General features: G+C 36.0%; 1 long non-coding RNA gene across 1 annotated transcript; it reads left to right on the top strand.

The window, feature by feature from the left end:
- The first annotated feature begins 2,770 nt into the window (after window positions 1–2,770).
- On the top strand, window positions 2,771–6,666 carry LOC117326946. The gene is made up of 2 exons (XR_004532534.1): window positions 2,771–4,876; window positions 5,011–6,666. It is a non-coding gene; the product is annotated as an uncharacterized LOC117326946 (long non-coding RNA).
- The last annotated feature ends 5,067 nt before the right edge of the window (window positions 6,667–11,733 follow it).

The raw sequence follows: 11,733 nt of genomic DNA, 5'->3' as shown, positions 1-11,733 counted from the left end.
ATGGCCGCCATGGCAGTCATCTTGAAAAACACATTTTAAACTTCTTCTCCAGTTCCACTGGTGCCATTGAGCTGGAAATTGGTGAGGATGTTATGGATGGAGAGCCAACAAAGTGTTGTTATTTTTCGGCCTCGTAAAAACTTTGACATGGCAGCCATGGCGGCCATTTTGTAACATGATTGCGCAATCATGGTTTTCCTGAACAACACCTTTTTCAAACTTCATCTCAAATTCCACCAGTGGTATTCAGCTCTAACTTACCAGGAATGATCCTGAGATAGTCGTGATCAATTGGTTTTTTTTTTTCGGATTGGTCTAAATTCAAAGATGGCCACCATGGCAAACATTGCCACTATAATCGCTACAGAGAATGCATACTTCAATAGTATAATGGTCTTTAATTTAGAGTCAGATGACCGGTAAGGCCCTTGGGCCTCTTGTTATGTTTAAAGACATTTAAGATATATATAAGTTATAGAAAAAACAGTTAAAATCATGCATACTGATCTGTTTTATCCCTGAGCATTCCGAACTATTTTCTGTGCAAATTATTACGCTTGCTTATACCAGAGACCTACATGTATATTAATATACAGGTCTCTATGTAGGTCTCTGCTTATACTGGCTTGTGGAAGGGGAGTTAGCTGGTATACACATTAGATTGTTTCCGCAACGAAGATTTCGATGGCAATAAAGAGGTTGCATGTTTAAAATCAGTTGATAATAAGATGCTTGAACAAAGTATATAACACGAACGTGCGATTTAACAAGTAACCAAAACAGATAAGGTAGGCCCATTCATCGGGAACAAATTAAATTTCCGAGACGGGTTTCTTCACAAAAGTTATCAAATATTCAATAATGATACGGATCAGTTAATGCACATATAGAGAGAGAGAAAAATTGGGTGCCATTTAAAAACTTACGAACCAAAATATACTGGGAGAATAATTCACAGAAATGTTATACATAGGGAATCGCGATGTGGTTTATTAAGAAACATTACTGACATCACGGCTTAATCGATCTAAGAATTAAACTTATTATAGTAGGCCACTTCAAGTGAGGTTTAAACACGTAATTCCTAACCGTTCATCACAACTTTAATGCAACTGCAGCATTTTTAAAGTAAATAAAATTCCTTAAAATGACATAGGATAATCATCAATAAAACAATCAGGAATGCAATTTTTAAAAACAAATCTTATTTACTGCCATTTTATATTTATATTCTTTCTTAATTGCTGCCATTTTATATTTATGTATATACTACATGTACTTGCTTTTCTCCTTTGTTTCATCCCCTCATGTACAGCACCTATGAGTGGCTTTGGTACTTTAATTTTCTCTGCTAATACAAACATGGTTTCTCTGCTTAACACACCTTTTTCTCTAAACATTTATATGTGTAATGTATTCGACCTTTAAGTGCACTGTGCGCAAGCAAAAATTCAAAAGGGATGCGCTTAATAAACCCAGGTACAGGGAAAAGGACTCTTTTTCTCATTTGCATATACTAGTACATTGGAACTTCGTTAACTCGAACTCGGATAGCTCGAATACCCCGCTTAAATCGAAGTACCTCGCCGGTCCCGGCCGAATTCTCTCTTTATCTTAGTAAAAAAAACTCGGAAAATTCGAATTCGGATAACTCGAAAAACTCGGATAATACGATAATACGAAGTTTGGTCCCAACAATAAAAATCCTACTTGAAATGTTCGAATAACTCGAAGTATAATTTTCGTCGATCGGTGGCAGACGCCGACATTTTTTAAGAGCTAAATTCCGTTTGTAATACTGAACAAATCGGCACTACTAACCTACATGCTATTATAAGTGTTTCATGAATTCATAAAAGAAATTGTCGGTTGAATCTTATAACAACAAGTCTTGGTGATAAAAAGTACTGCTTTACTTACATCAGGTAATTTCCCAAGGCGGTCGCCGATATCAGTACACACGATAGTCAACAACTCATCTACCCGTTCGCTCAAGCGGAACCAATCTCTGACACACCGGTAGATCTACCCGGCTGATGTTTTTACAGGTGTAGAAATGACACAGTCACCGGCGCCTATTAAATCTTTAAACTGCTGAAACAATAGCGTAATTACTGCCGAGGTGTTCAGAGTACAACTGTAACGGTCAGTGCTGTCTATTAAATCGGATAAAACGCCAACTCAGTTACAGCAGAGACCTATACTAGTATATAGGTCTCTGGTTACAGTAACATTTTATACGCACATGCGCAGCCCAACTTCTGGTGCTAATACACATGGAAATGGCGTGGTTATCAATAAAAAGTAAGTAGGCCGATCAAACAGTATTTTATATATGTCCAATAAAAGGTAATGGTTCTGTTACGTTTTGTATGCAATCTGTGTTAAACTTAAACGGTTATTTGTTTTGACATTAATAACTTGTTATTTTGTCGAATTCCGTTTTATCGTTTACCTTTTGCAAACATGACTTGCACATCAGATCGTTATTGAAGTGACTAAGTGAAAGAAACTTTATCGTGACTGTATATCGACAAAACTACACCAAATTACAAGTGACATAACGAAACATTACATATATATTTACATGTATTGACCAGTCTTCACACTAAACTGATGAGCGACAGAGCGAAGTTATAATGATTATATAATGTTGACAAATATTGACCAAACTTTTCACCAAAAACGATAACTCGCTTAATTCGAACACTCGGATAACTCGAAGTTTTTCCGTGGTCCCGTCGACTTCGAGTTAACGAAGTTCCACTGATATATATATATCGTTTTGTAGTCAAAATGATCCGAAGTCTTGGGGTAAAAAGACTGTAAATTAAGTGAGCACATTAGTGAGGCATCGAAGCTTTATGTTTTAATTAGCACTCGCAGGGACGTACATACATGTCCCTGGCTCTGGCATCCCATTTACTGAAAAAAGGTTATAGGGGCAGGTTATTATAAGGTCGAATACCGTACATGTAATCATTCTGACTACTACTGTCTCATAATATATATTTATATATATGTACAATGTAATATAGAAACTGAACACGTAAAGTTTTAGTACTACTTGTATGGATGGTCATGTGAGCTAACGCTCTGGCATAGTAGCAGTGTGCCACCATCTGTTACCTTCGCCTGTACTTGTAACAACTAGACAACAATTAATGTGGGACTGGAAGAGGTCTCGCCTATTTCGTCGAAAGGGGAAATTGCCTTAAAAGTCGTATGTACGTGTATTTGCAATGACAGCTGACATAAGGTGAACGATTTCTCTATTAAGATAAGGTGAGCAATAATGGCCTTGTTTATTTCGATGTATTTTAAACCACTGGGTCTTCTTTTTAATGTGTAAAATACCACTTGCGTTTTTAACGTATAACCAGAAAAGCAGGTAAACACAATAGATAATTCAGGGGCCATGAATTCATGCTTGTATGATAAAACATTCTCCCACCGGTGGTTAATCTCACCGAGTATCATGAATCTTGTATGTTTTGTACAGTGTTACAGTCGAACAATAGATGAGTGTACTAAGTATGTATGAAGTATGCATTTGGTTACGAAACTAAATATGTATCATAATAATTCGTGCAAATTCTTTTTTAGAATAATTACATGCGGTCACTCAGCTTTCTAGCTTAGCCCTTAATCAGTGATTGACTTCAACTAACCACCTGCTATAAATAAAATCCATATTTTTAAAGCCCTGTTTGTTATGTAGATATAACAGAAGTTAGGATCCTTGATCAGGCAATTCAGGATAAAATCGCCCCTGATGAAGGACCAAGGTAGAAAGCTTGGGAATGGGTCGACTTTTCACACTAGCAAAACATATCGAGAACAGTATTTTATATTGTAGCAGCGAAAGGGGGCATTTCTGATCACATAAATATATGCACATCAACAAATTTGTAATATGCTGTAACCTTTGTTACAGGTTTTGTGCGAGTGTGTGCGTTAATTGTAAGTGTAGAATGTTTGTTGGAGTTTTGTTGGTCTACATTATATGTTGCCCTATATGATTATAAAGGTTTTTTATGTGCATAATCCCTACATAACATTTTATGTTTGTCCTGTACAGATAGTCGTGGTGTATGTCCTGTACAGATAGTCCTAGTGTAACTATAGTGGGTTGAGTTGTACTGTCATCTTATTATTGAATTTCCACGGTTACTATGAAAGGATGTAGTTTTAAATGAGCATGAAAGCTATCCGTGACCATTATTTTATGTGAAGGGGATTCTTCCTCTCGCCGACAAAACAGACTACAGTCGGTGAGACGACGCCTAGCGATTGGTGGTGTCACGTTGGGGAAAAAACAGTATCTAAGAAATCATTTTACGTTATATAGCATGATCCTTGTGTTAAAATAATCAATTATCATCTTTTTTATCCAGGCGATCGATAGCCATTTGATAATACAGCCTTATGTTCTCGTTGTGAATATTATCTCACAAAACAAGATAATTATTTTACCATTTCTCTGCAGGCCTGGTGACAAGTCCCACTACAGTTCATTTGTCATACATTTCTTATGTTTAGATAAGTAGTGGGATTTATATTCGTTTTATTGTTTTTGAGAGAAAAAAAAATCGATGGTTCAACAGTGCGTTATGTTGAAAGGCGTAAGGTCTGTTGAAATATGTAGGCTTCGGTTTCACCTTCTGTGGACACACCGAAGGAATCTTCATGTTATCATCGGTAAAACTACTAATGGAAAAATAATAGGGATGTGGAGCTGAGTAGTTAGCAAATAGCATAATATAGGCATTGACTAAGTTTACTCTAAACTTAAAATGCTTGTATTAATCAAGTCAATTGTAAACTTAAAATATATATGTCTTAGTTAAGTCAACCCTAAACTTAAAATATATAGGTCTTAATTAAGTCAGTCCTAACTTTAATACATATTGTATATATATCAATCACATCAATTTTAAACTTAAAATATATCCTAAACATAAAATATACAGATCTTTAATAAGTCAATCCTAAACTTAATATATATAGGTCTTACTTACGTCAATCCTAACTTAAAATATATAGGTTTTAATTCAGATTAACTAAGTCAACTCGTATTCATTAAAGCAGTAAAGTAAAGCATTTGCAAAATCCATCATAAACGTCAGTAAAAGGTCGGTACCACCAGACGGACTAAAATGATGGTAAAGTGATTAAAAAATAAAGTGGTTACGTTTGACTATTTCTAATTCAGAATCAAATAAAAAGCTTATATATACGTTTATACTAGTCAGAACTGACTCAGAACTAACTCACTACTGAAGTCTAATATTGTATCTGCTTTCGGTGGCGTTTTTACAAGGGACATGCATACAGCTGAGGTTATTATGTTTTTATAGAAGTCTATATTATCATATTTTCGAGGATGTGATGACGGTCCTGAAAGTTAATATCAGAAGTTGTGTTCCACAGAAGTACACATCCGCTTTGGTTTATTTTTTGTAAAACTGCGGAAATATAACTAATGAGGGGAAACGTTATAATAGGTTTGTAACCAGAAATAGCGGTAGGATGCACGTAACACCGACGGTATATTTGTTTGCTTAGGTCAATATTAACCGTTGTGCTTAGTGTCAAGAAATATGGAAACGTGTATAATAAGTGGACTGCTGGACAGGTTCTTTTTGATTAGCTCTAAGAAACGTTATAAACAGCATTTCGTTACTTTACATCAGATTGTTAATTATACGTGTATATGTTATAAAGCTGGTTGTGTTTTGGGAGTCTCAGAACATTTGTAACTGTGTTCAGTTTTCACGCGGATACATGCATTCACTCTTCTTAATTCTAGTCGTGTGGCGGAATTTCCAAAGATTCCAAAAATATTTACACGGATATTTTTTTAGATTTAGTTATTAAAATAGCATAGATTCTCATCTACAAAATTTACGTGTAGCAGGCTAATCAATGTGTTGTAACATGGTATATTAAGTCTCTGTCTGCCGATACAGAGGACCACATTAATGACATAATTACGGGTTTATGAGGATAGAAGTTAATACTTCATTATTTTCCATCTAAGACGAGCTAATTTCGAGATGGGCTCTGAAGTTAAATAAAATACGAAGGTTTTGTAGTTAAATTGAGGTTGGATATGGTAGCCTTGTAGTTAAATGGAACATTCTTCGTTTAAATGTCAGATCGGAGTTACATAGTAATTAATTATATGGTCTTGTAAATAAAAAGATGTTTCCACTCCTATTTGTGCCTAATCCGAAGGTTTCTGATGTTTTATCGGCCTGTTAAAAATGGAATGTGGACCGACCTACATACAAACTCCATTAAAACGAGGGGGAAAGCCGACCCGCCCTCAGGTCTGCACTTCAGATTAGGTTTTCGTCATCATTACCGCCGTGTGGATAGAAAACATATATGGAAACATCGATTTTTGACACACCTGACCATACAGACTTCCATATCACCTCACATCAATAGATCGGTCCACCCATTTTATAATCTAACTCAACCCTTTTCGCGGTAACAGGTCGGAATGGCTGTACATGAATGTAAAAGCTTGTGTGATAACTACTGCATTCCTGTTGGTTTAATGGTTTGTTTAATTGATGTGACCTGATTGTGATACATTAAGCATTTCTGCACAATATTGTTTTACTTTATTATAATAATAAATGAAGATTATATACAGTGTCTCTTATTATTACTTCGGCTTGTTAAGCTGGATCCTTCATCTTCTCTTCCTGCGTTTTCTTGTAATGAGAGCTTCCTTTTCAAAGAAAGACTAGCAGCGATATATACGGAAGTATACGCGTATTTCGTAAAACATACGACTAGAGCTCAAAATAAAACAAGCTGAAGATGAAATCGTGATCTTATCGACAACATCTTTGTAGACTCTGGTTACCAGGTCTTTCAATAGACTATTAGCAGGCATGTTAACAAACTGCGCCCCTCTGTTAACTGACATGTTTTCACACGAAGCTGATTATGTTGACCAGCTTATCAGAACAAGTAACAGCGACCTTGAAAAGTCCTTCAATTTCACCTGTAAATATATTGACGATGTGTTACATTTAGATAACAACGTTATGTATCATGTCGATCTGATGTACTATGTAGAACTTGAAATCAAGGACACTACAGACTCTTAATATCGGCCGCTTACCTTGATCTTTACTTATAATATAACAAGGGCACTACAGACTCTTAACATCGACAGCTTACCTTGATCTTTACTTATAACATAACAAGGACACTACAGACTCTTAATATCGGCCGCTTACCTTAATCTTTACTTACATGTATAACGTAACAAGGACACTACAGACTCTTAACATCGGCCGCTTACCTTGATCTTTACTTATAACGTAACAAGGTCACTACAGACTCTTAACATCGACCGCTTACCTCGATCTTTACTTACATGTATAACGTAACAAGGACACTACAGACTCTTAACATCGACCGCTTACCTTGATCTTTACTTACAACATAACAAGGACACACTCTTAACATCGACCGCTTACCTTAATCTTTACTTACAACATAACAAGGACACTACAGACTCTTAATATCGGACGCTTACCTTGATCTTTACTTATAATGTAACAAGGACACTACAGACCATCGGCCGCTTACCTCGATCTTTACTTATAACATAACAAGGACACTACAGACTTAACATCGGCCGCTTACCTTGATCTTTACTTATAACATAACAAGGACACTACAGACTTAATATCGACCGCTTACCTTGATCTTTACTTATAACGTAACAAGGTCACTACAGACTCTTAATATCGACCGCTTATCTTGATCTTTTCTTAAAACATAACAAGGACACTAGACTCTTAATATCGACCGCTTACCTGGATCTTTACTTACAACATAACAAGGACACTACAGACTTAACATCGGCCGCTTACCTTGATCTTTACTTAAAACATAACAAGGACACTACAGACTCTTAACATCGGCCGCTTATCTTGATCTTTACTTACAACTAAGCTGTATGATAAGCGTGATGCTTTCCCCATTGTTAATTTTCCGTTTCTAGATAGCAACATCCCTGCATCCCCTACCTACGACGTTTACATGTCCCAGTTGATTCGATATCCAGGAGGTTGTTCCTAATTACCACGATTTCCATGACAGAGGACTACTGATGGAGAAATTAACAACAAGGTTTTGAGACGTTTTGAAGTTGAGATCATGACTTCATTTGGAAATAGTTTCTTTCCTTAAGCGATATGAAGTCTGGTGTGTTTGATGCTCGATACGCCGTTTTTGTTAACCTAACTCTAATTTGAGATTGTGACTTAACCTGGATTCAACCTATATTTGTATGGCGGGTGTCGTCGTTGAAGATTTCATGGAAATCTATTATTTGTTCATATTTTGCCCTTTTAAAATCGATTTTTATTTTGAAATATTTCACTTAGTATTCTTTCACTTCGGCAGTGATGTCCGTCTCTCATCACCTTATTGCTGAGACTGTCAAAGTTTCCATCTTTCCTTCCTCTTGCTCCATATCCAACTGAAAGCGACTTCTTGCTATTGTGGTACTTCGAATTCCTCCTCGGTGAAATGATAAAATCCCTTGCGCGCTTTCATCCGAGCTATCCGAGCATCTAACCAATTCGGAATGTAATCGACTGGCTCGGGCATAAAAGGGATATTATCAGTACAAGTAAAATGTTCTTTCATTAAACACCTTGTAAATACCATTAATATACATGGTATTGTATTATTTCGTCAGTTATTTTACTGTACAATTAACTGGGACCATGAAATACCGGGGCGTCATAAAAACAACCTCTACTTTCTATGTATGCATCGTCAGTGAATCGGATTATTTAGAGCGACAGAATATATCATAAAATAGAAATTAAGGTGGTAGTTTATTCTCTATACGTGTTTCTCTACAGGGACAATCGTGTGATGTCATTAATCTTATGACGGTAAAATAGTGTCATTACACATGTGTGTTAGGTAGGGTATTTATGACATTGCCGTATTACATGGTAGATCGGACCAGTGATGTGATAAATTCGGTTTAATATGAAGCTGTTTTAGTAAAAAAAAAAAATTGAAGAGAAGAAAGATATAATAGTATTGTTCATGTAGTTCCTAATAGAGTGAATGCAGATATGTTTAGTCTTGTATTTAAATGAAAAACAAAACAAAAAAACCGAAATGATAGATCTGTTAAACACATAGTTAAATGAAATATCGAGAATAGATCTGTCAGTCTTATGTTAACCTTTGTAGTTAAACTGAATAAGGAATAGGAATGCTAGTCGAGTTTGTTAGTGTTGTAGTTCCATTACAAAAGGGATAAGGATCTGTTAGTCTAGTTTGTAAGTGCTGTAGTTAAATTAAATAATGGAATGGAGATGTCAGTCTAGTTTGTTAGTGCTGTAGTTAAATAAGGGGAAATGTTAATCTAGTATGTTAGTTTGTAGTTCAATTAAATAAGGGAATAGAAATGCAAGTCTATTTTCTTAGTGTTGTAGTTCAATTAGATAATAACTAATAAAAGACCTGTTCGAAATTAACGACTATATCGACAATTGCCATAGGTGTCTTCCTTCTCTGATTTGTGCTTACATTGATGTGATTGAGAATCATTTGATGACAGCTTCCCCTACGACAACGTATAAGCTACTCCGTAAACAAACAGTATACCGACGGGCAAACACACAAACAGTATACCGACGGGCAAACACACAAACAGTATACCGACGGGCAAACACACAAACAGTATACCGACGGGCAAACAAACAAACAGTATACCGACGGGCAAACAAACAAACAGTATACCGACGGGCAAACACACAAACAGTATACCGACGGGCAAACAAACAAACAGTATACCGACGGGCAAACAAACAAACAGTATACCGACGGGCAAACACACAAACAGTATACCGACGGGCAAACACACAAACAGTATACCGACGGGCAAACAAACAAACAGTATACCGACGGGCAAACAAACAAACAAACAGTATACCGACGGACAAACAAAACCGGATTTCTGATATAAATTCGATAATTTATGGGAAAGTATTATTATGATATAGATTGGCAGAGAGATTCTTGAACAAGTTCCTAGAGGTGCATAAAACAAAAGTGGAGGGTAAGTGTATCTTCTGCTTCAAATCAAGCTGAATTCACATCCTCAACCAGAAAGTTGATAACAGAACTACCAAACAATTTAAGGAATATTACCAGATGGAATTATGACGTCGAACATAAATTCGTTGTCTTCATTGTCACCGAAATACTGGCAACAGGAATAAGATCATAATTTCGAGCAAAAGCGCCGTTGCAGGGATCGGTGCACAGAAAGTGATGTTGTTTTCATCATCTTAAATTGTAAAGAATCGATTTATTTCGCTTGTATTGGATTGAGATAAAGGGATTTTTTCTCTTTCGTTTTGTTTGTACTCCTATGATTCTGAAGATGTTTTGTCCGAAAATAATGATGAAGGTATTGAATGACAAAGTAGCAAATTTGAAACTGAATTCAATAAATGTATTTAAACTTGTTGTCCTTCTGGTGGTGGACAAGAAAATTGCTTTTTGATAAGGAAGCTATATATATTGAGATGGCAAAACTTGTGGACCAATCAAATCTGTCTGATCTTCCCAGGAAGTGCTGTGCAGCGTTGACAACTTTGTTTTATTGTCATTAGGTGAGATATTCAAACAATCTCTATGAAATGTATATACAATGTATTGTAATATTCCCTTCATGCCATGCTAGTTCTACGGTGACTGATTTGCACCATTTCGTTTTTCGACTTTCAGCCCCGAATGCACGCAAATTAGCGACTTCAATTCTTGTCTTTTCGGGTTCATTAATCTCGACTTTTCGCCCCGAAAAGACGAAAGTTAACCAACCTTAATTTTCGTCTTTTCGTGGTGAAAAGTTGAAATAACGAATAACAAATCAGTCACCGAATAGTTCTGTGTTAAACTTCATACGCATGTTGGCATGCAATGTATAAGCTTTGCTCTATACATATCCTAATTTATACAGCTTTCTCGATTTCTGAGACGACAGTGAAAAATATTCAATTTTCCGGGTCGATGATGTAAAAGAAAGTTATCGGGATTGATTGACTTTTTACGTTACTTTTTAAAGGAGAGTGTTTTATAATGTTATCCATATCATTCCAATACCAGTTTTTATGTAGAAGGGGAAAAAGACTGTTGAGATAATTTTAAGCGAAAACGTTGATCTCGCAGTAATACGTACTACATAAATGATATGGAGCTGTTTTCCGAGATTCATTGGTAATAAGTTTATAAGAAAGTTAGGTGTTTTGTTATTAGATATAGAATAAAACAAAGCCAGTTTTATAGCTTCTGGTCTCTTGTTAAGTGGTATCAAACCATCAAACCAGTTTCGTGGTATAATAATTCTGTTTTTGTGTATATATATTTGCATAATTTCTTTTAAAATAACAGAACAATAAGTCTTCCGTGATAAAGTGCAGTAGTCCATCTTTATTTTGTTTCATTAGATTCGTTCATATTGTTACGGTAAGATGTTAACCCCAATGAACGACTCAATTTACCCCGTGAAAGGAGATAGCTCAGACAGCCCCTTCTCCAGCAGGACGGCCCTGGTATCATGATCAGTACATGACAACAAAGACAATAGCCTAGCGACATAGGACAATATCCAAGGAAGTTGTGGCGAACGGTAGGCTACACTGTTTTGTACATGTATGTATATGATGT

Source organism: Pecten maximus, chromosome 1 (genome assembly GCF_902652985.1).
Source record: "Pecten maximus chromosome 1, xPecMax1.1, whole genome shotgun sequence".
NCBI lineage: Eukaryota > Metazoa > Mollusca > Bivalvia > Pectinida > Pectinidae > Pecten > Pecten maximus.
Note: the sequence above shows the minus strand (reverse complement) of the source record. Positions and strands in the feature narration are given on the sequence as shown.